Genomic DNA, 25,704 nt, shown 5'->3' on the forward strand with positions numbered 1-25,704 from the left:
AAACCTACTAAACCCATTTGCTGCTCTGTACTGAGGTCTGCAAGAGAAAAAAGGAATCCAGCTTTCTCTTTTATTGCTTTTTTTGCTCTGTATTTTCATTCTGTATTTTTTTAAATCAGTGGGRCAGCTTGTTTGCACATCGCTTTACCAACTGAGTGCTCTTTTATTGGTGTACTTAATTAGACGACTCCAGACAGCATGAACAATAAGCTTAGGCAACATCAGTAGCTGATGGCATTGTGTTGCCTAACACCTTCAGAACAGTCTCCCCAGTTGTGCTGAGTTGCCATAGTAATATCTGCCCACTGGTGGTGGACCTGCTTAGGGATACTGAAATAAAAACAACATTCAGAGTAGGATCATGACTGATACATTAGCCACAGCAAAATCAAGAAACTCAAAATTATTTCTTACACAAACATAAATAAGACTTAATTCAGCTTAGTATCACCCCTAGAAAGATTTCTGTTTTGGGATATCCAACAGTCTGCTGCTTTGCTCAGATAAATATAAGTACATAAATATCCAAGATGGGCAGGGATGAGCCCACACTCTCTTTTTGTCCATGATACCATTATTGCCTCGTGTAGAATCCACTGAACTAACACCTAAAATTTGCACTTCATACTATTGAATAGTTTCCATATTGGGCACTTAGCATAAGTATCAAATACTTGTCTCATGGGAACTGTACTCAGAGATGACTTTTGGCTTTTAACTCCACCTCAGCCATGTCAGAGCTTTAGTCACTTCTGTTAAATCAATACATATTTGCATTTTCCAGACCTCTCTTCTCACAGGGGTGTAGCACTACTACTGGTTCTGAAATATTTATGACGAGTTCACTGTCCATCTCTATCTGAGCACTGAAATATTTTGAGCACCAAAAGACAGAAGTATTATTCCTATGCCCACATTAAGGTGCATCAGGTATTTATGGAATGTTATTAAGCAGTGCATAATTAGCCAGTTTTGAAATGATTAAGACATCTAATCTGTTGTTAGCATACCAACCACGAAAGGACATAATTACCTGATAACATTGGGAAATGACATTTAAAAACTGATAGTAATGCTGTATTTCTACAACTCACTTCCTCTATGTTGGCACTATGATTTCTTCCTCTCCTTGGGATGGAACCATGCATAACTTGCTACAAATACTCATGAGATAATCTCATACTCTTTTCTAAAAAAGTTCAATTATTTGGAGAAGAAAAAGGAAAGAGAGAGAGAGAATATTTGTAGTATCAATTAAAATGATCTTTTTTTTTATTTTAAAATATCTCCGAGTTCAGAATATTTCTGAGTTTTCTCATCCCTTCAGAGTTTTTCGAATACTTTAAGATACATGGTATAGTTACAGGATTGAGCTTTCCTGCCTTGGAAAGCTAGCATAGCAGCTTTAGCCCAGTAATAGCTATTAGATCATTTGTTTTGTTTTACCATCCTGYTCAGACACAGAGAGAAAAAACCTGAATCATGATCTGCGCAGAAGATGCTGGAACCTTTAATCTGGGTGCATATTTCCAGAGTTTGTTCTTTTAACTTTGTGGAATGATGGAACACTTTTCCCCTGCCATATGGTCTGTCTGTCTATTTAGCTTTCCTGGATTAAAATTAAATTTGTCAAATACTTGGATGAAATGATGCTTTAGTTTGGTCTCCATAACAAGGTTTCTTCCTCCTCTGAGCAGTTGCTATTTGCTTTTCTCAGCATGTTAGGCAGCAATGATATTAACTGGTAACTGATGTTCTAAGCTTCTGTCTTGAACCACGATGTTAAAATCTCCTTTTAGAAAGTATCTATTGTTCCATCCTAGTCTACCTTAACTGTCCAAAATTCAATATGATGAGAGTGGGATCCTTTTTAAACAGAAACAGCATGGAATATTATTTGGGTGCTGATGATGTATTTGCTTTGTAATTTGCAGGCTATCATTCTGATTTAAAAAGAAATTGCTGTATCTATGGAAACAATGTGTGGAAAATAGCTTTTACATCAAGAAATGTTCAAGGAAAATGGTTAGGTGGTCTTAAGAATCATAGCAGTTGTCTTGGTAGCAAAACTTGGGGCATTGCTGGTGTGGAAAGGAATGTAGCAAAATGCTGCATGTAGAATCCTAACATTTTAAAGCTGAAAGAGGGAACCTCATTTATTCTAAACTAGTTGGAAGTTCTCCATTTATAATAAAAAGATTTTAATTAGCTAAGAACAGATACATGGATTTTAACTGCATTCAGATAAAAATTGTTTTAGCAAATGATATTTGTGCAAATTTTTGCATCACATTTTTTTGCTGCTTTTGTGAGTTGCCGTATCCTAATTAAGGAGACCTCCCATACAACATTTTAAATCATACTTACTGGCCCTTAATGCTACATGAAGTTAATAAACAATATTAGGCCACATTTGCCATTGTTTATTGTGTTCTTTAAGAGCCTCTGCCAGGAACCTTGGTTTCTGCCTGGCTTCTTGCTGTAGCTTAAGGAAACGTATCTGTATTCTTCATCTCTCTTTATTTTACATTTTATTTTCTGACTAAAAAGTGTTTGCCAACCAACTGCAGTTTTAGAAGGCTCCTAGCATTAACAATTCTAGTGCTAAAGATGTTTTTTTCTCCAAGAGATTTCCTTAGCTTTTTGACCCCTGGTAGTTACTTTTTCATCTGCTCAAAGCTTCTATAGAACTGTGATGCATGTACCATTGTCACAGAAAATGCAGGAACTGTTTGTATTTTTTTAATGAAAAATATAAATATGTGACTGAGTTTACACGCTCACCTTTTTTTAATTATTGATGAACTTGGAGGGTAATGATCATCCTCAGTTATTGCACTTTGGTTCATATTACAAATCTGTATTGGAGAACATGAACTTGATTCCTTGTGGATGAAAGCAAACAAGATTTGCTCCAGGAACACACACAGTGCTTTCCAAACGTAAATGGTGTTCAATCTAAGGGACTAGATTAAAGCTTGTCCGGAGTAAACCTCCCTGACATGCATGTAACATAGATGTTGTGTCCTCAGCTCTACAGATCCACTCATTTTGCAATATATTGTTATGATAATTAACTGAACTATGAACAGACTGCAGTAAAAATACAGGTTTATCAGAATGATAGCTTCCTTAGAAAAAAGAAAGGAGCTATGGGAGCAAGTACATTTTATGTTTCACTATCTTCACTGTTTCATTAATCAAAACGATTTAAAAATATTGTTAATGAAGAAATTGATGTCAGAAGAGAATATTAAATCTTACTTGTGACATTATTGTGACTATTTTATAATTCATGTCCATGTGCTATTCCTAGTTTATGTGGAGTTAGGCCAAAGGGCTTGCTTGTTGATTTGCTTTAAGGAAAGGCTTAAATCGGAAGAATAAGCAAAACCCTATTTCGTGTACCCCGCTTTGGTCAGCATTAAACAAGGACACTAATCTGAAGTCCTGTGCCAGCATTAATTCCTAAAGGTTTTGGGTAAAGACAGATGAATGGAACTGTACCAAATGCACGTTGTGCAGCTGAGCTGTAGCTGGCAGCCCAGGGTGGCAGCAAGTATTTAAAAGGCAAAAAGAACATTTAGACTGTGGTGGGAGGGGAGCCCAAAGTGCAGTGGGCTCCCCCTGCTTCTTTGTAGCAGGAACAGAAAGGAATGGTTTCTTTCAAGCTCTTTTTCAGAGAAATACTGCTCCTCAGGGGCCAGTAAAGGAGCTTGAGTGTAATTCAAGTAGGATTGAGGAAAGAGCTCTGTGGCACCACTGAATGTGAAAATAGCCTTTGGTAGAGGCAGGAGAGTGACTACAGGAACTGTTTTGCGATGGTGTTCCATTTAAACTGATTGTAACGTTTGTTTAAAAATTCATGCTCCTTTCCCATCCTCGGTGTTCTAAGGGAAAAGAAGCTGCTAAAAGTAAAATAGCACTTACCACTAGTGAAAATCAACCTCAGGAGCTTTTCCTTGGGTTCATTTTGTAATCCAGAATCTGAATGTTACCTTAGACTTCCAGGATCCTCAATCTGACCTATCTTAGACCTGCTTGTAAAAGTAGTGGATCAGTTAGTAGGGGACAAAAGGTGAGACAGCCAGAGGAAAGAAGAGGAAAATATGATGTAACAGGAAAACTAAAATAAATGTACAGGCAGGTGACGATTCTAAGATACTATATGCAATATAATCTAAAGATGAATTGCCAAAATGTGCATGTCTGAGCCTTTGGATATGTTAACACTTTTTAAAAGCCCAAAAGGCTTAATATAACTACAGTGTAAAACTGCTATTATTATTGCATTGGTGGAATATGGATATTTATTTGTTTAAAAAGAAACAGCTTGATGAGGAATCCAAATATTGTAATAGGTCTAGCTGAAATTACATGCTTTCGCTGCGTGCCATAAAATTAGTTTACATAGGTTAAAATATTGTATCAGTTAAATATTGTTCTAGAATTTATAGGCAACTGAGTTTGGAAAATATTCTTGTGGTAGCAGTGCAAAATGATATAGCGTCATCTGCAAAACTGTTTGTGAAGGAATATAGATTTTATCCAGCCATAAGGAGTGAAGTGCTCCTTAGTGGATGGTACAGCCCAGTTTTTCTGTGAGAAAGACTTTTGTTTCCATTCTGGTTTACGGGAGCGTTTCCAGATCGTCTTTGTGAGCTATACATTTTGTATGGTTTGGGATGTCAAAAGTCTGCAAATGTTCCTGGATGTTCTAGAGAACATTGGATTTGTTTTGCAGTGGAATTTCTTGGAGAAACACACATTGAATTTGTATGAGTGGGATATAAACTTGTAAATATTAGTGAACAGTCCTTACACAGAGAGTCTGGAGTTTTCTAGCATGGTGTGTGTGTGGGGAGGAATCCCCCCCAAGTGTCATACATGCTGGATTGCTGCTAAAATGCCTTTTTTATTTGGCATCCTGGTTTTGTGTTGCCTTCTTTCAGAAACATGCCAAGGAACAGATGAAAATGATAAATAGACAGAACCCATGATGAGACACATGCTTCATTTTCAATTATTAAAAGGGAGTCTGTGGCATCAGGAAACTAAGCAAATTATGCAAAGTCATACAGGTGACCTGTGACAAGAATAGACCATGCATCTTCATACTCTCAACCTAGTGCACTTACAGTGACAGATTTTTACAGTGTGGTCAATATAAAACCAATTTCATTAAGAAGATAGCATCATTAATAACATGCAAAAATGAAGATAATTAAGTATTTGAGAAGTTAAAATGGCTGGCGAATTAATAGTTCCTCTGTAATAATATTTGGACAGAGACCAGAATTTTACTTGCTTAGGATCTAGGAGGAGATACATCATAAGAATATAATTGAAAGTAGCTGAAAATCAAATAGTAGGAAAGTTATTTTACATCTAGCAGATAATATGACCAATTTACTGCAATATAATTTGTGGAAATTATGCTATTCCCTTCGAAAATGAATTACAACAATTCAAGTTTTCCAATCCAGTTCTCTGGATCAGTGACTATAAAGGATGTTTTATTAAAAAAAAAATCAGAATATATTTTTACATTATCACATTTATTAAATATATAATTTCATAAGGTCCTATGTGTATATATAGCTGACTTAGAATAGCTTTTGATTGTACATGTAGTGTGATAGAAATAAAATGGCTTGAAAATCTTCATCTGCAAAAGCCATACTTCAAGAAAACAGTCTGCTCCTGTTGACTRTTATACTTAGTTTTTCTGTAAGAGGAAAGGAAACTCTCCTTCGTTTGAATCTAGAGTATATTTCCTTCTGTATTCATATAATCAAAACTAAACTATTTTATGTTACATGTTCTATTTAGGTGTCATCAATAGGTARTAGATCTAAGGTGTGAATTGGAAAGAACAACAGTGCAATTCTTTCAAATCGTATCTTTTTATCAAAGGAGAAAAGATACAGGAATACAAAAATGTAAAAACAAAAAATTATTGAACTTGGAATTTCATTTGCATGGTTAATGTCTGTTGTAGATACACAGACTATTCAATTACAGAATCACAGTTTATTTACCACATCATTTGACTTTAGTCAATTTATTGAAAAAGTTATACAAAAAAAGTTATACAAATTCTCTATCCTCTTCAATGTTCTGTCAAGTGTAAGCAGATACAGAYGGTATCCTACCTATTTCTTTTAAATTCTCACAGGCTTAGATACGCATTTTTTTTGTGCACCAGAATGAATTTTCTGTGGAATGCGAGAGTAGCTTAAGTGGGTACCTGATAGAATAAACCAACTGAAAATAATAAAAATTATCATCACAGTAAATAATACAATAGAAGATGGAGTTTAAAAAGAACGGACTTAAGCAGAACAGGCCTTTGTATACTATATAGCAAAAATGTGGAGATGAGTTTTCTGTTGGTTACAAGCTCTCTTGTAATGACCTGATAGAATGGAACCAACTTGTACTATCAGCCCTGGGTTTGTATTTACAGAAGGCTAAGCCTTGCACCAACTCAGACACACAGATCATCATACAAAAAACAATGTATAATCAGACCTCAAAATGTCAATACCTGGTTGCATGAATATCCTTTAAAATGCAACTTTATCCATTTCTGCATTTATTGTAAATAAAATGAGTTTTCTACAGGTAGTTCAGAGAATGAAAATGTGGAATATACAAACGGCTTTAACCTAGGACATGATATTTTATTGTTTGTGTCTGCTTGCTCAAGTCCAGTTTGTGCAGCTGTTCATGACTTCAGAGTTTATTCTCCTTGGTCAGAATGCCTTTCTTACACAGTATTTCAATGTTGCCTAAGTACTCTTACTAGTAGAATAAAATCTAACGTTTTTTGAAAGAGAGGTTCATTTTAGCTCTACCTTGCAAATTTATTTTTAAAAGGAGGACAGGATAAATGCCAGTTCAATTCACATTTTTAAGTACTGTATGCAAAGAAAATAGCTCATGGATGATTGTCCTTCACATCTTGGTAGGTGCATCAGTTTGTTCATTTTTCACTTGTTAAATGAATATTAAATTTCCAATCTCATTAAGCCTGAGCAGTGTATTTGTAATGTGATTGTGACTGAATAACACAATTTTAAGGTACTCGTAGATAATTATGCTAGTAATTTTTGTTGCAACTACTATAAAGTCTTCTAAGGTTGTGGTCTGTACATTCATTGAACTTTCATGTTGTAGTTGAAAGAAACAAGAACCTCTTTTAATTCTAACCATTGGAACTGATTTTCTTTAAAATCTAGTTATTTTAAGGCAAAGTGAACAGTGTTCTAAGACACTGATTATTAAATAGTCTGCTCTGTAATGTAGTGTGAACAAATGTTATCTCCATCTGTGGTCTTCTTTGAAGACTAAATAAGGAGTTGCATCTAAGAACATTTTGAATATGATGCATTTGCTTTTCTGAAGGCCAAGTTTATAGAACTTTCATATCACAGTATTACTATTTGGAAAATGTGGAGACTAAATTCGTTTGTGTAAATGAGAGTGCAGATAAGGAAAAATGAAAGACTGTCAACTCTGCAGTTGAAGTAAACATACATTGTAATGAATTTCACTTCATATCTTTGATCCTAAAGGTCTCCTGTAAGATAAAGTTACACTGAAAATTCCAAGCTTTAGTATGGTTTTGTTATGAGGATTCTTCTCGTGTATCTGATTCTTCCAGTTTTAACCCCATGTTTAACAACAATTGGTTGATCTATTTTTTTATATAGAAAAACAAAACAAACAAACAAAAAAACCAACCAAMCAAACAAACAAAAAAACGGATGTCCAGGGCCTGATTTTAATGGTTTTAAGAAGTAGAAAGTATTTTCAGTGATATATTTAAATCCTACTGAATTTACGATCAATACCCTCAGGATCAACGTCTTAGATCCAGATTACCAAGGCTGAATTAATACAAGTAGTATTTTGAAATGCTTTTAAGGAAACAGGAATTCAAAAAAGCAAAGTTTGGTGCTATATGTTCCAAGTAGCCAATATCAAAAAAAAAAAAAGTTTTTTTTTAATGCTATAATAATTAAGGAGACTCCTAATTCATCTTCAGGTTCACTTCAGTGGACACTTTATGTCATATACACAGCCTCGAGGCAGTGTACTATAAAATAGCACGCTCATGCCAGTATTTCTGTGAAATCCTTGCAACTGTCCTTGAATGATTAATGATCAAGGAAAAATACAATCATAAAGTGGCAAATAGAGGGACTGCCTTGTTTTGCTGAAAACATAGCTTCTCCAGATTTAAAGGACAAATACAAAACTAAATCAGCTAACTCCAAATAATTCCTGTTTTCTAATTTTACAGCATAGGGTTAGATGATTAGTAATAATATCAGTAATATTTTATAATAATACTACAATGCCTCATAGTTGTAACTGCTGCATAATTACTAAAGTGCTACTGGGATGATTAGTTCTTTTTCTTTTTTCTGTAGAGGCCAACACTGGCAGGAATAGAAGGATAAAATGCAAAGATTTCATTTCTTCAAAGTGATTGGCACTCTTCTAAGTTTATCATTCTTATTTGTCTTTGATGCTGGTCTTAGCTTTTGAAAAAATGCAGCCTGATTAGAAGCTATTTAAAGAGCATAAATTCTTCATTAGGGAATACTTTTTAGACTGAAACTCCRTGTCATTTCTTGGATGTTGTGCTGATAGTGAAAAGATTATGGGCAAAAATGACCACTGCATTATTGTGATCAGAGTGATAAGTATTTTGGTTTTGTCTCCTGTTGCTGCCTTTGACAATTTATTTTTTTCTTTGGTTCTTTTTGAATTTGAGCTCTTCAACATGTCTGTAAATAGTTTGTGGCATCCTTTTGGATGTCATGAACTGAATTTGGATAGGGTCTATTTTTACTCACACTGAATTTGTAGCAAGAATCTTGAATATAAACCTTACAAAGCTTTTTTATTGTTTTTGGTGCATTCCAAAAAGTCTTTTAAAAGTTTCTCTCTTCATCCCTATAGCTGAAATCTTTCAAACAAAATGAAAAAGAACTATCTGAAAAATGCTAATAGGTTATGGGAAACTTGAAATAGTGTATTTTTTTCTTTTTTTAGATTTCCAGCAAAACCATTCTGTTTAATTCACAAGCTACTTGCTGTTAAAAATGTGGAGAGTAGGAATAATCAGAAATTCTGGACTAAAATGATTCAACAGAGAAAAACACTTCTTAATTAAAAAGTCCACATTTACTTAAAACTTATACCAGTGCCAAACATAATTTGTTTTGTGCTACTCTCAGTGCCTTGGCCTTATAGTAACTTACTGTACCATATTGAAACCTGAGTATCCTAACTTTTCTTCAGCATGATTTTACACCAGAGAGAAAGCCATTTTATCATACAGTATAATCTGTTACATTTGCCTCGGCTTTTCTACATAAAGTGTTGGATACCAAATGTTTCACATTCATAAAGATTTGGATTAAAATAATAAGCTTTCTCCTCCAAAGAGTGATATGAAGAAGCATTAGCAAACGGTTAAAAACAATATACTTTACTAACTTCATATCCTGAACTGTGCCTTACAGATGCACAAACAAGCTCTAAATTACAGTTGGGGGTAAAGTTAACCATAACGGCCTTGTTTAACTTGTCCATTTATGGCCTACTATTAGGTCCCTTTGGCTGTGCCCTGAATTTCATTATGTAACACAACACTGCTTAACAAGCTTAGATCTGCCAACACAGCCATATTTGGCGAACTTTTAAAAGATGGGTGGTATTGTCTTTTAAAATCCATGAAAGCCTGACTTTTAAAGCAAATCCATTGTTTCATATCTGACATGGTTGGATTTTGTCATCTGAAAAAAATAATTTGGAAGAAGACGATGTGATGTTTATTTGCCTTCAGCAAAGACTATAACTCAATTTAAATAATTATGAACAAGCAGATCAGGCTTCCTTTTGAAGTTCAGTCTGAGCTATCATCAATAACTTCCTAGTTTTTAGAATCTCCCGAGGAAATATAAAACATATATGTTTTATTTTCTTCTCCTCCTTCCTCTTGTTAAACCTCCTCCTCCCCTCCCCAAATCCTCATTAATGCTGTTGGCAAAGGCCATAGCTGAAGAAAAATTCCCCCCTTTTGTTTATTATGAAGTGACAGATGGAGACTGAAGAAAGGTCCTGGGGAGTAAAAATTATATCAAAATAGAAGCCCCAGCTTGTTTAGGAAGTGATTGCAATTCTGATCTGCTGGTAATTGTGCAGTGCAATGTTAAGAGATGACATTTACTTTGTTAAAACAAGTAAGGGCTGTGTTGGTCTTCTCAGGACTTATTTTAAAATAGTTCAACAACTTTTATTATTGAGAAAGTTTTCAGACATAGTCATAGTCCACAAAAATATATCTATTACTATCTTTCACAGACTTTTTCTGAATTGCCATTTGGTACTGTATAGTCAACTGTGATATTCTTGGAAACAGATATTTAAATTGCAAATATTTATTGATTAGAAATGTGAAATTAGAGACGTTAAACATTTTTATGTAAGTGCATTCTTCACTGATGAATACTACTTTTTCCAATGGTCAGCCTGAAGGCCATAGACRAGTTGGCTTACCTGCTCTTCTGAGTCATGCAGCAAATATTTTTTACATGGCCTCTGGCCTTCTGGTCTAAGAGATAGGAACATATTTCCAGAAAAAGCACTCGGATGTGGATGTTCTCTTTATTTAAGTTTTACCTTGAGGTATACTTATTTCTTTAACACTTGCCCTTGTGAGGGAAGGAGAGGAGGAACTGACAGGGGAATGGAGAAGGGTTTTAATACTGTGTGCTTGGCACCTTCATAGGCTTTTTTCAAATTGTGCTTAAGATTTTGTAGAAAGCAAAGTAGAATATGTGCATGTTTCATTGAATCTGAAAAATATTTATTGTCCTAGGTACTTTTTATAAATAGAAGTCCTAGGAACTGTGCAAATCTACACTAACAAGGACTAATGAGCCGTTATGTAAATTATTACTTAATTGATTTGGATAAATGTCAGTCTGTATGAACAAATGTAAGTTTTTTTTCATGCAAGTAATGTTTTCTGCATATGCAAATATATGTGCTTGGAGCTTTGACAATCCACAGCAAATTCCAATGTGATCTTTTGTGAGATTATAGAATACTCTGCCAAATGTACTTTCAGATATTTTTTCTAAGCAAAGTTGAAATCTAAAAATCACCCAAGAAAGCTTCAACTCATGCAGTTTCTTGCCAATTTTGCAAAGGCAAGAGCAGAGATGAGCACTTTCGATAAAAAGTCAGATAAATAAAATGATTTTTAGTTTTCCTTTTACCTATGCCACAAATTTTAAACCCTGATAAGTCACAGAAAGAGGCAGTGGCAGAGATTTTCCTCAGCTGGAGTTTTCATTCTGTCTGCTCCATGCTTTACTCATGATGCCATACGTCTCTCTAAAGTAGGAGGTGCTTTTTATACCATGTCAATATATCAAAAGTCTTCAAATAGTGACACAAAGCAGATGTCTATCTGAAAGAAAAAGTTCATTTAAAAGAACTCTAAAATCTTTATTAGTACTTGCTTTAAAAGGCATAAAGCATCATAATAGTGAACAACATCAAATGGCTTAGAAGATACTAAACAAATTTTGCATGTATTTCATCTACCCTGAATTTTAAGGACTATTTACAGAAACTGTATTTGGTTAAGTCACTTTTTATTGTCATCAGTAGATAATGTCAGTCAGATGGCTCTGAATCTGGAGAAGGCATTACTTTGACTAAGACTTCACTGAAATTAAATTTGGAATTTGAATCAATGCCCAGGAATGATCTCAGATATAACAGATTAAATTTGCTAAGGTCTCTTCATTTTAAATGTGTTTTTAAAACAAAGCAGATAATTCTTCCAGACTTTGGCCTTTTAATGCTTTTAGCCTTTGTTTGGGCTGAACGAACTGTTATGCTTTGGGTTACTGAACAATAAATTTTAAATCCATTCTATAGTACCTTTATGTACAAATACATGGATTTAATAGATGCATATATTTCAACAATAATTTCTAGGTAGTAAAAAAAAAAAAAAAAAAACAGTATTTCATCTATATCTTTTGCATACTATAGTAATTATTCCTGTATATTATGGAAGAATATGAATAAAAGGAAAGGCAGAGAAATAATTACTGATGTGCAGTATTGCCTACTATGCATCCTCAGAAATCAAACATATGAAAGGATTCTTCAAATACTTATCTGTGATATACTTATCTTAATATACTTATCCGTATATTAACACACAGGAAAACAGTTAAATAATTCAGTTTTCTGTCTCTGAGTATTAAATACACCTGGCCAGGATTTTGTATTATTATAAAGCTAATTTTGTTTTTGTTTCATCTGGTGATACAGTTATGGTCTGAAAATTACTAGCCTTTTCATTTTTATCCCATGTTACATTAATAGCAGTTGTCATTATTTATCTAATCTATTAAAAATCTTAATAACATAATTAAATCAACTACATCCTGCAGTAAGGAATTCTGCAGGTAAATTATTTAGTCTATATCCTGCTGCTGGAGAGAATATGAAGTGTGCAGATTTCAAGTACTTGAAGAACTTTTAATTTATTGGAAATGCAAAGTCCCAACTTACAACAGTGCAAAGCACCACTTTGCTAATATAGTTTCATCAATGATGGCAGTACTTTCCCATATATTGAAATCATAGAATTCTAGTTCTGGTTGGAAAAGACCTCTGGAGTTTCACCAGTCCAACCCCTTGCTCAAACCAGGCCTAATTAGATCAAGGTACGCAGGGACTTGTCCAGTCAAATATTGAACAACTTGAAAAGTTGGAGATTTTTTGGCTTTTTTGAGTCCCAAACTGGACACAGTACTCCAGATGCAGTCTTGCAGTCAGTGCCAAGTAGCAAGGATCACTTCCTTGGACCTAATGGACATGCTACAGTGAGTAGTCCTTCAATCCCACAGGATCTGGTAGAAGGCTTAGGGACTTGGGAGGCCTGAGGACAAGCCTTACCAGTGAAAACTGAAAGTTCTTTTCTTTTTAATGCTTCTACATCTTCACCTGTGTGTGCACCTCTCCTTCACCAATGCTTGCAACTATCTCAATAACAGGACAATTTCTTGTCTGAGCTCAATCAGGGAAGGCTGGTGGAATAGGTTTTACCATTTCTGCAGAAAGAAGGTTGACTAGATTGTACCTAGGRTAGTCTCTCTTATTTCTATGAGACTAACCCGTGGGGATGATGATGAATAATGCCTGAAATAAGGAAGTACAAGGTCACCTTCATCTTATGGTTCTTTCTGGGCTTTGGCAGATGGAAAGGTCTCTATGTGATCTGACCTATTACCTTTTAAATATCAAGACATAATGCTACCTTCTGGTGCAAAAAAATATCCGCATAGGTTGCTGATGATTATAAAATATTTGTGTTAGGTATCCTAATGTAATTAGTCTCTTTGATCTCTGAAGTAATTCATGAATACTGTTTCACTGTTTTAGAAAAGCGGAAACAATATTGATCTGACTTCTGAAGTCAAGTGTATTAGAAAGTTTTTTATCATGTTCTGTCTTTATACTTTTGCTCCTCTTTTATAGCTTGTATACTCATCACAGTACTTGGATAAGTTATATTTCTGCTTGTCTGTCTGTTTTACTTCTGTTTTTTCTAAAGTTAATATCAATTCTCACGCTCTAACACAAGCCATTTATGAAATTCAGAAAGACAGGTGGAAACTTCGTGTAAAATTTCTAGCTGCTTTTTTAATACAAAGTATCTGATTTTTTTAATGCACAGTGAGTGTAGCTTAAAAATTTATTAGAAAGCCCTCTTTGATCAATCTTTCAAAAGAAAGGGAAAATTAGAAAAAAAAAGTTCACGTGATACATAAGAATGATCTTGTTGGCAGAAAAAGGAAAGTTTGTAATTGAGAAGTTTTAGGTTCCTCCTGTAAAAATTCCTTGTCAGTATTTTTTTAAAGAACTATATTGTGTAGCTTGCTTTAATTGCTTTTGCTATTATAATTTTCAGAGAATACAGTTCAGATTTTTTTAATAAATATAGTATTTTCAGAAAATAAATTTATGTTTGTGTATAAAGTCTTTTCGGTTTGTAACTTAGTTGTATAAAAACAGAAAAGCGTAATTTCTGAAGTTCTATGAAGAATGCATTAGTGATTCCGACAGAGTTTGAACTGTGCAACACTCAATGAAAACTTCAGAAACAAAGCTAAATTCTAATACTAAAATAATGAGCTATTGTCAGTTTGCTTTTGAGATAGGCTACAGGAGGTTTCTCTAATTCCAGGACCAGGTATAGCATATAATTTATGTCCTATAAAGGTCTATTAGAATGCAAAATAAAATGAAATCCACATGATGAAATGCTGAAAAAAAACTGAATTATAAGACCATGATAAAAGTCATGAGTAGCTTTTTTTTTCTTGCCAAAAATGAGCAAACAATGTTATGATTTATGAAAAATATTAGACAATTGGAATATTAGACAATTTGTGGATAAATTCACAACCTCTGACACAAGAGGGAAAGAAACAACCCCGAACTATGCATGAACTACTAATGGTCTCTATATTATTTTTATTATTCCAGAAAGTGATTTTGATGTCATTTTGATATCTATCTGGAAATGCCATATCAGGGCTCAGTAACTGTGAAAAAGCACACAAAAAGTTTGTAGTTCTTAGGAGAACTGAAAACAAAACAGAAAATGCTGTTATGTCAGTGTGTATTGTTGATTTCTATGTGAATGCATGTTACCAAAATTCAATAAGGATGATGTAGCTCTAGATAAATTGTATAGGAGAACAAGAATATTACAAAAATATAAGAAGTGATTAACTAGATATAATTCATAAATGGTGTGGTGGATGATGAGCTATTAGAGTATGGAACTGTGAATGGCATGGCAAATGTAAACAGGAAATAATTACTAATGYTTCTCTAATGCAAAAATTTACAGACATCATATAAAAGCATATATGCTTATATATTTAATGTACAAATGACAGTAATATTTCTTCCTAATGCATTATTAAAGTTGCTAATTGCTTCAGAGACTGAACGACTAAATGGTTTCAAGAAAGATTTTGGCAAATTCATATGGAATGAATCTAGCAATGGCCATGAAACMTGCTGATGAAATGCAGTCTGTGGCTCTTAAAGTCCCTATTTTGGGAGGATGCTAGGGAAGGATCACTCTTTTCTTATCTAATTTCATATTTATTTTCTAGATATGTGTAATGTTGGCCCTTTTGGTGACAGGATATTGGCCTGCACTAATCACATCTAAGGCCCTTATTGCTCTTGTATTGCAGAAATTGGGATCTTTTATTGAGCAAAAAGAAAGATATCCAGGSTATACCTAGCATTTTAGTAGTCACAGTGATATTCTGACAGGTGATTCAATTTAAACTTGAGCTGTCACCATTTAGTATAAATGTTCACAGGAATTTAGAGCTACAGCTCAAATCATACTTTAATAAAAGACTTAGATTAATGACTATGGCAAATCCTTTCTGTTTTTATCTGTCAAAATTTAATATCTGTACTTAAAAACAGAATCACAGAATATATTTCCTGTTGTGTCAGATTCTTGCCCCATGACACAGAGGCCAGATCCTTCATAGGACAACAGCCCTAAGGGCCCAGAGCCATCTCCCCGGGACCACCCAGTGCAGAGGACTGTGTCACTGGGTGGCCTCTGGGTTGCAGTTCTCCACGTTTTGTGTCAACTCTAGTGTGCACAACAGACTCGCAAAGAAATATTCCCTAGGCAAGAAGATCTCAGGTGAGAGCAGAGTCAGGCCTTTTGGCAACAGTGGAATTGTCTGATTTATATTATCTCTCTCAAGTAAAATTTAAAAGTAGAGCAACCTAAATTACAGACTCATTAAAATGAGTATGAACTCACCGAACTATTGCTCTATACTAAAGATAAATGAACTGCTTCTTCCGTATGTACATGTGTGCTATTTTCATTAAGTTCACTGAGGTAATTTAAATTGTTTTAAATTATTTGGACCACTTTAATAAACAATCAAAGTGTTTTAAATTACTTTTGAAGTTCCAGAAAAATTCTAAATTGGTTATATTTGTTGTTGAGTAATTGGTGGCTTTCCTTTGGGTTTTTGAGAAAAGTGTATGATTTTGAGGAGAAATTTGATTAATCCTCAAAGGAACTGCCATTAGTGGAAAATTTTGTAGTTTGGAATAAAAACATCTATTACTTAAAATCTTGCATCAGACTAAAAATGCTGCATTGGGACTGGAACCATTTTGTTCATGTCGTTTGGAACCTACAATGAATGTTGCTGTTGTTGAAATATGACCTACTAAATGTCATATATGCCTTCAGGCATCTTTCCATCATAATATAGTAAATACTTTTCATATCCTAATGTACAGTGTTCTTTAAAACAAAACAACAACAAGCAACCAAAAAGGCCACATCGTCATGTGAGGTTCTAATAAAACTGCATATTGTATTAGAATAGAAATAATGCAAGTTGTCTTCTACCTATATTGACAATTATGTATTTAACTTAAAATATGAACCTAATTTAGCATATTGGATTTGCAGAGCATGTAACTGATTCTTTTATTAGAGGAAAATCCAAAATATCTGGTTTAAATTCGATCTCAGGAAATGGAATTTCCTTTCCTACTGTAATAGATATCTGTTTTAATGTTCACTCACTTAAGCATCAAATGCGATACTGAAAAATGGTTAACATTGTAGAAGTACTTAAAATACTTCTAAAGTAACAATACTGTTTTGCTAGTTTTTTTTACATATTTACTCAGGTTATTAATTTTAAATAAGAAAAGGCTTATCGTTTGTCTCTTACACATCTTTATTAAAATTCACAGAAATAATCAGATTGATCAGTCCACCAATGTTTGGACCTATCAAGCATGATATTTTTGCTAGCTAGTACTTATTTAAAAAATAATCTGTGGCAGCACAGAAAAATAGAACTGTTTGGGAGTTCAACAGGAACACTCAAGCTGATTTCACAATGAAGTTATTTTAACAAACACTGAAAACTCAGTCTTGCAAAAAATGACAAATGTATCTTTTGTTGGATATTTGAAGAACTTTTTTTTTTTTTTTAGCTTATCGACAGGTTCATGTAATGATTGGAACATAATCTGTAGGTACAAACGTGAGGAATGTAATGTACTACAATGACAGAGTGTATAAGGTAACAGATGAAATGCAAAAAAATGAAAATAGCTTTATTGGAAGAATTATAATTGCTGGAAATGAGATGCAAATTTTTAGCAAAAAGAATAATTAAACACTGGAACAACTTAGAGACAATTTGGTTTCTTTATTACTATAATCTATTTCTGTAATTTTGAAAACAAAAATTTAGTGTTTTGTAAAGATAAATTATAATTTAATCATACTGTTGCTCCTGAAAGTGATGCGGAATTTGACTAACTAGTTAGGGTAGTAAAGTGTTAAGTGTTAAGCAACACATCTAACTAGATGAAACTATACTCTTTTTAGACCCCCAAAACATGTGCATATATTCATTACTTTCAATATACTTTCTGGAGAATCAGAAATATTTTCATTTTGAGTGAAGTGCAAAGGATTATTTGTTGCTGATGAGATTCTAGAATGCTACATTAATAACATGAGTATTTTTAAAAACACTTTCTCTCTTTATAAGAAAATGACTGGATTTTATCAATGGAAATAGAAATTTGAGTTTATCAATCATGAGAATTCTCCTGTGAGTAGCTGAGTGTTCTTGTGCTTATAATGTGCTATCCCATTGCTTCTCTGTGGGATCCCCCTGCCAACTTTTTTTCAATAGGATATGTTTGAATATCTTAACCCCAAACTAATTAAAACACTTATTTTCTAAATCAAGATTAAAACCACAGAAATAGAAAAGATACAAGGGACCATCTACATTTTTGCGAGTTTTTATCTGTCCTTTTTGTAAGCTTTAGAGATTCCATTGTCACCCTCGGATTCCAGCTCTGGAGTTTAAATATTGTAATTAGAGAATGTTTCTTAAATTTGAGCCTGAGTTGTTTGGTAGAAATTAAACTGATAATTACTTCTACCCTGACTAAACCTCGAGAACCTTGAATTTTTTAAATATTATCATCCAGTATACAAAAGAAAAAGGTATTACATCTAACAAAAATATTAATTTCTCAAATGGACAATACAGTCCTTTCATTGTTTCCTTGTACTTTGTCTTCTGACAAATCTCCAAATCATTCTTGTTCTCTTTTGTGCTTACTCCAGTTTGTTCACACTATTAAAGCTTGGTGCCCAARCCTAGACACAAGAGTTTGTCTAAGCACTTCTTCTATTTTGCACCTACTTGTTTATATCCTGACATTTGTAGTAGAGTTACCTCACTGAGAGCTGTAAGGAGCAGGAAGAGGTGGATTTTGCAAAGCTGACTGTGCCAGACGGGGCAGCAGYTCTTCCACCCTTTTCCCTTCTGTGAAAGGGTGACTCTGTGCTTGGCTTACCATCAGTCTGGGTTCTATTTCAGGAGAAACCACCCCTCTGTTTTACTGAAGATTTTTGAATTGAATAAATTGAATTCACTCCTCCAGCTGCCAGGTGAGACTAACTTGACATAGGTTCTATGCAAATTAACCTCCAGGCATTTTTTTGCCATTAATAGAAGGTTTACAACTATGAAAATGTGACAGCAGTGGTCAGAAATTACACTGATGGCAATTAATACTGGCAGGAAGCACATTCAAGGAAATGACAATCTAGATTATAATGATAAATAAAAAAATGAAGAAAAATAAGCCCCCACAAAGGATCGTAATGAACTAAGATGAATATGGCTTACTTTTCCTTTAGACTTTGTTTTTTAGGAGTCTTTATTGCATCAATCCCTAGTGCAACATCACCAGCCATATCAAAGATTAGGTAGGCATCAATACTGTAATTGTACAAAGTGAGTGGATAGATAAAAGATGGAGTAATGATATTTTCCGGTTCCCAGTCTGCCCAGCAGTAGAGTATGTCAGTGACAGTGGAATAATGTCAGCTGCAAAAACATTTTAATGAAAACAGTCTGTGGTAGAGGAGTTCTGGCTATTCTAAGGTAGAAAAAGCTCTGCTGGTTGTATGACCTATGGAAGATGTCAGCTTTTTGCTGATGTATTGCTCTAATAGTTATGCATTGGAATTAAGAATAGTTCAATTTCTCTTCTGGCCTCAGTTTCTAACTTGCAAATGGGATTAATTTTACTGGCACCTGTTAAGGTCATTCTTTCAACATATATTTAACATTTAATTGCTCAAGGGTTAATGATGTACAAACTAAGAAAGCAGATAATTAAGTTATGCTTTTAGAATCTGTCATTCTAAGCAATCTAATATTTAAGAAAGACACAGACATTTTATTTTAAAACATATCATTTTAGTTCTGTCTTTTGACTTGAATTCATGTATTTTTCRCTTTAAATTTTCCATTGCAAAATACATATGAAGACATTTATGCCAAATCATGAGTTGATATGAAAAACTTGACAAAGATGTATTTTGCTGGCACAACTTTACAATTTACCTAAACTTTACCTTTGCACTTTGGTTGAACTTGCATATTCCAATGATATTAAACATGTTCAAGTGATCCTAAACATCTGACTGTCAGCTGAGTTTTTCCTCTTGTCATTAATCTTTTGGCATGCTAGACTGCTGAAATAATTTTTAAGTGTGCTGCCAGTTTTTACCATCATTTTAATACTCCATTCATCTTTTAAGATGTTTAAAATGAAAGGCAGGAATCCATCTTATTGGAATTAAGGTTAAAATGCAGAATATGTTAAGAACTGACCCTTCTGATTTCAGCAGCACTTAAATTTTAAGTGATATAGCAAGTCCATAAAGTACAGTTGTTCTGAGTAAACTCATTCAAAATCAGATAATATTGTATGTACTCACATACAACACAGTCGCATCATGTACTTAATCAATATTCAGTAAAATTCTCTTCTCTTCCACACTGTCTTAGAGAGAATATTAATTTTGTAGTTTGATTTTTTTGAAAATTAAGGTTGCATTTGCCAGTTTTCTCTGGTTTCTTACATGTTTCTACAATAGTTTTACATTATATAGCATATTACTTAGGCAAGATTAAAGGACATGGGGAACATTTCCTGGCTCTGTATTCTTAACTAGAACTAGACATCACAGAGTAATCGTGAAGTATAACATATGAATCATTTTTTAAAATCAGGTATACTTCATGATTGCTCTGTGATGTCTAGTTCCCCATAAAATAATGTAGTATGTGCAAAATTACTTTCCTGAGGAATTTTAATTCAGTTCTGTTACTCCCTGATATAGCATATAAATTCAAAATAGTTATCAATGATGCTGTAAAGCAAAAATACCAATTCTCCTTTAAGCTATTCCTTTGTTTTGTTGATTCTTATCCCCTGCTTTCCTTGCTATTTTTCCAGCCAGTCAGTGCATACATAATGCTCTTTCCTTGTATTTTCTCTACAAGTAAAATAGATTTGGGGTGGAATTCGGACTTCTTCCTGTCGTTGGTTGGAAAGGTCCCAAATGAAACTGGACAACCCAGAGTAAAATGCTTTCAGTTACAAATGTTTGCCTTTTTCTAGAGTATGTTAAGTAAGAAGGGAGGTAGTATTCATCTTATTATTTGAAGATGAAAACATTTTCTTATAGCCTAAAACTCAAATCCTCTAGCTAGGTTTTAGATAATCAGGGATTAAATTTTTGTACACACTTTCTGGATTTTTCTGATTTTTACAAGTGCACATTATAAATCACTCTTGTGGGACTGATACCAGCATCCAGAGCTGTGAGAAGATAGGCTAGAAAAACTCCTCCTTTTTGTTTTGTGTTTTAAGACAGACTAGAAGAATTCCTTTTTGGTTTGTGTTTTCTTCTGATTTTTTGAATGCAAAATATTACTATATGTTTAAACAGCATAGTATAGTTGTGGAAGGGCAGAATTTGATCATAATGTCTTTGTCATACCTGAAGTCTTATGCAAAAAGTACCGTATAACATTTGAGTCTACTGGCATTCAGTGCTATTTAGCTGGTGCCAAAAGTTGCTCAGCTTCCCCCTAAAATTCTCATCATATTTCCAAATTTTAAGGAGAGCGTAAGATGATCACAAATCTCCAGTAAAAAGCTCAAATGCTAGTTCCATGTGTTATTCACTTCTTTAAAGTTCTTTAGTGATTTAATTCCATTATTTGCAATGTAATAGAGATGAAAATAGGTCCATAAGGGTAGGAAGTGTATTTCAGTCTCTTAGGCTAAAATATTTCTTAATGTAATGCTTTGCGGTGAACAGAAGACATATTTTTCGGCTCAAGAGTAAGTGTAATTACTACAACAATTTGTAATCCCTTTTATGAAAAAAAATCTATATAAGTAAATAAATAAAAAACAATCCACAGAAATATCTTTGAATTTGGTATCAAGGTAAGCTGACAACAAATATAGGGCAATCTTGCCTCCAACTTGCCCTGMTCATCTGCTTGCTCTTGTCTAGTGCCACTTCCTCTTTGCTATTTTTATCTTGCTACTTTGATTATCTGTGTGAGAGCAGAAATATAACAGTCTGCTGCGTTCTTTTATATATTGTATGTGTCTTCTGTTTTTGCTATATATCTTTTCCATTTAAACAAAACGCACTTGTGTTTGACTCTCCTTAAAGTCTGAAACATTGATGAATAGCCTTGCTGTTCTGGATTATCATTTTCTTCTGTTCTAAGATGCAGTGTGTTTATTACAGCCGGATCTAAGAGTCTGTATTGTGAGAGACAACAGAAGTTTTGGAATTGGAATGGGATTTCATTATTTTATGAGAATAGATTGGTGTAAATACACTGAATATTGTTAAAGAAGGTTTTATTCTAATTTTTTATTAAGATCATTTTGGCAGCATGATGGTACTTAAAATGAAAATACCACTTTGTGGCTCTTTAAAGCTACCAGAGCAGGATGTACAGGATTTAGAGTAAATTAAATTAATCTTTTAGTGTACCTGGAAAATACATTTATCACAGAACAGTTGCAGAAAACTTTTATTAGACTAAGAGCTGATTTAATTCTATTGTTAGCATATTGTGACATGAATTGCTGTATGCATGGATAGATGGAATATAGGTGACCTGCTTATAGTCTTTTAATGCATTTATCAGCTTCCTCTCCTGATGTATTAATAGACAGATTATCACTCATTAGTTTTAGGGAACAAAAAGCATGCTAAATGCATTAAACAATTTAATGACATTCATCGAGGGAATAACCACCTGTATCTTTGTGAGTATTTGCAAGAAGAGAATTCAAATCTGGAAAATGTGCAGAACATGCATGCACAATGAAAAGGAACATAGTTACAGGAAAATATAGTAGAGTTTTAACAAATCAGTAACATTACTTATACTTTGGGATATGTAACAGCATCAGACAAAACATAGTCTCACAGTCTTGTATTCTGATAAAGAGAGAGGTTGAAAAATGCTTAGAATTATCTGTGCAGCTGTAAACCAGAACAGCACTTGTGAAGAAGTCAGTATTTTTTTTCTAGTATGTATTTTATGTTTATAGCAATCTTTTGAATTTCATTTTGTGGTTTCTGTATGTATAAATGAAAAGGTGGTAAGGGGGAGTGAATTCAACATCAGCTGCTTTATCTCGTCCCAGAGGAGGGACACTAAGGACTAAGAAAGGAATTTTGGGAGTACATAGTGTGCTAATATATGTTTCTGCATGCTTGTTTCCCATTCCCTTTTCCCTTCTACTTCCCTTTCACTTCTGATGTGGAAATTTTGAAGTATTTTTTCTGAATTTAGAAAACCAGGAGACTGAAACAGTGTAAAGTCCCATGACATTGGTTAGCCTTTCAAATGAGGCAGTTCTTATCTACTGTCACAGTCATACCCAGGGCCAGTAACTGGAAATGAAAACTGGAAAAACATCGACAAGGTGCAAAAATAGGAACAGATTTCAGAGATTTAGTCAATTCTGTATCACATAAAGTCTTTAAAAAATGGTATGCTTTCTGATATGCTTTACTTCAATAGAAGTTTCTGGGCTTGCTGAAGGCAATTGTATTAAAAGCAATTTACTATGCAAGCGATTATATTTGGTATTCACAAAGCTAACTGGTGACTTGAAAAGGTTACAAACACCTTTAGTCTTTAAAAAGTTTTAAGTAGAAAGCAAAGTACTAAATTTGTACATTTTGCAGCTTTGTAAATAAGCAAAGGTTTAATAATATGTATAGATCAATAATATATTTATGATCACAATGTCTAAGAATTATACTTGTAGCAGAAAGCATTCCTGTAGTACAGAAAAAAATGCTGGTAGATAACAAAAGCACACAATTTATTTTCCAGTGAAGTGGTGGGTATTCAGTGGGATAGTTCTAATCCACAATGTTAAGTAGTAAAACCTCGTCATGCATTCTCTGCTACAGGGCTTGACTGTCATGGTGCTGAACTCTGTGTCCCACCCAGAAATTCAACACAGTGCCTTACCTGCTTAAAACTAGGTATGTATTAGCCCTTAGTAAATCAGGGCYGGGACATTTGCCATACATACCTAATACAGGCTGCAACTCTTTTCTTTTTTTTAAAATGGCTCTGCTGCACTTCCACCCCAGGGAGGTTTGTGTTGTCACGTTTGGAAGGAGGAGTATTAAGAGAAGTTACCCTGCAGGCCTCTTGTTACTTCCTTTTTCTGCATTCGTCTTGAGTTACATGTTTTGAAGATAATTTCAAATAAAGCAACATATTTAACTTCCCTTCAGGGGCAAAGGATTTATTTAAAATAAAGTGCTAATTCTCCTCATCAAAAGCTGCACTAGCCCCTCTTCCTGTTTCCCCAGCCGACTGACTTGTTATTGGCCTAGCTGCTGTTTAAAGGTTGGAAGATCTATTCATTGCAACTGTGTGGTTTTGGCATAACTGTAAATGTCTCCTATTAATCAGTACAGAAAAGCCAGCCTTTCTTTACTATTGGATAGACTTTAAAATGAAAGTACTTCTTTGCATATAACATCAATAGTTATTCTTGCTGAAGGGAAGCATTTTCGGTTAACAGGGAAAGGGACTTAGGACACATTATCGTTTACTATAGTTTCATATCTGAGGATTAAGTAGCTTTGAGGCAGTTTTATTTTGATGTAATTTAGGTTGAAAAAAATAATTAATATATGTCCATACTGACTCACAGAACCTTTCCTTTAATGTTCATTTTAATCCAGAAATTTTAAGCTGAACTTTTTTCTTTTTCTTTTTTTTTTTTTTTTTTTTTAAAAAGCAATGGGCAGAGTACAAAAAAACTTATGTTTTTATAGGAGGAAAATGGACTCTAACAACAGTTTGCTGGGACCGTAGCACAAGTACTGGATTGTCCAGGGCAAAAAAGGAAAGCAGAACAAGAACAGGAAGTGGCCAAAGAAAAACTTTTAAAGGTAATTTATCATTTCAGTTCCTCGTTGTTTAGTATTCTGGATCACCGTTAGACCAGCTTGTACCACAGGACGCAGACGTGTTTCTGAGCAAGTCAGGTCAGCCATCATTCCTTCCCTGATCCCCTCTCTTTGTTACGCTGGGGCTGTAGTTAGTGGTTGTCCTCTACTGCAGCAGCAAATCACTGTTGTTTCTGCCCCGTGTCAGTTCTTGCTGCCAGAACGGGGCTGGCCCTGCTTTCATTCCTCGGCCTCTGGGCCTGTCTCCTCCTGAGCAGGAGGAGAGGGGCAGAGAAGAGGCTGCTGCGTTCTCTGAGAGTCACTCACAGCAAGAAGGGTCCTTCCTTTCTCCACATCTCCATGAAGATTTCATTGCTCACTTTCCCAAGATAGCACTGTAACTAAAAGCTTTGTTTCAATGTTTATGTTATGTTTCTCTCTCCATGGGGGCATACACGCTTGCTCTGGCTATTTGCTATCTTATCTGATGCCTTATCTATCTGTTTTTGTGTGTTCCCTGCTGTTTTTCTCATATCCAAAGACAGTTTTGTCATTCAGGGTCCTCTCTGGTGATTTGCTTTAAAGGTCCTCAAGAAAAACTTTTGGTTTTCAGTTTTTGCTGAAGCCTATATAGATGGAATTTCTGTTTCAGCAGTGCAGTCCCACAAGTAACACTTTTTACTATTTTCCTTCAGGAAGTTTTGGTGAAATTAGCAGGTATATCTCTACTCACAGTGATACTGTTTTAGCTGTTATTCCTTACTCCCTTACTGAAGGATATTAATAACTGATAATACTTCTCTCTAGTAAACCAAAGCAATATATTTTCACCTACGTATTTGCTAGTGGGGGAGAGGGAATAGCTTACATGCACCACTATTTTTTCCTTGTAGAATTGGACAAAAGCAGGGAAATATGAGAAAAATAGGCCCTTAAAATTTCCCCTCTGTCTCTCTTGATGTTTATGTGGTTTATATATATATATATATATATATACACATAAATACATATGTATGTGTAAATACATAAATATATATTCTTTTTTTTAACATTGCTTCAGTTAAAAGGCAGGGAGGAAACCAGATTAGTGTGTGAGATTCTCGTTAGTTATTCCATGGAAGGATATTTCTGCTGTTTAGTAGGATTTCATGTGTAACAGTAGTGGGAAGTTTGAAAGTTCCTCAGTGAAGTTTTAAAGATACTGCTGTCATCTTTTACTGAAGAAATGCTTA

General features: G+C 34.2%; 1 protein-coding gene and 1 long non-coding RNA gene across 2 annotated transcripts in view; both read left to right on the plus strand.

Annotated features, from left to right (window-relative positions):
- LOC146600528 (uncharacterized) overlaps nucleotides 1-23,550 on the plus strand; it is a 64,742-nt gene extending 41,192 nt beyond the window's left edge. The window contains exon 3 of the long non-coding RNA XR_014897872.1: nucleotides 23,477-23,550. This is a non-coding gene — a long non-coding RNA (uncharacterized LOC146600528). The remainder of the gene's footprint in view (nucleotides 1-23,476) is intronic.
- Nucleotides 23,551-24,325: 775 nt separating this feature from the next.
- The window catches only part of PDE1A (phosphodiesterase 1A), a 151,860-nt gene continuing 150,481 nt past the window's right edge, over nucleotides 24,326-25,704 (plus strand). Inside the window, exon 1 of the mRNA XM_085321970.1 lies at nucleotides 24,326-24,475. The gene's annotated coding sequence lies outside the window, so the exon portion shown is untranslated. The remainder of the gene's footprint in view (nucleotides 24,476-25,704) is intronic.

The sequence above is a fragment of the Rhea americana genome, unplaced genomic scaffold (genome assembly GCF_003343005.1).
Source record: "Rhea americana isolate MKP2758 unplaced genomic scaffold, rheAme1 scaffold_12, whole genome shotgun sequence".
Taxonomy (NCBI): domain Eukaryota; kingdom Metazoa; phylum Chordata; class Aves; order Rheiformes; family Rheidae; genus Rhea; species Rhea americana.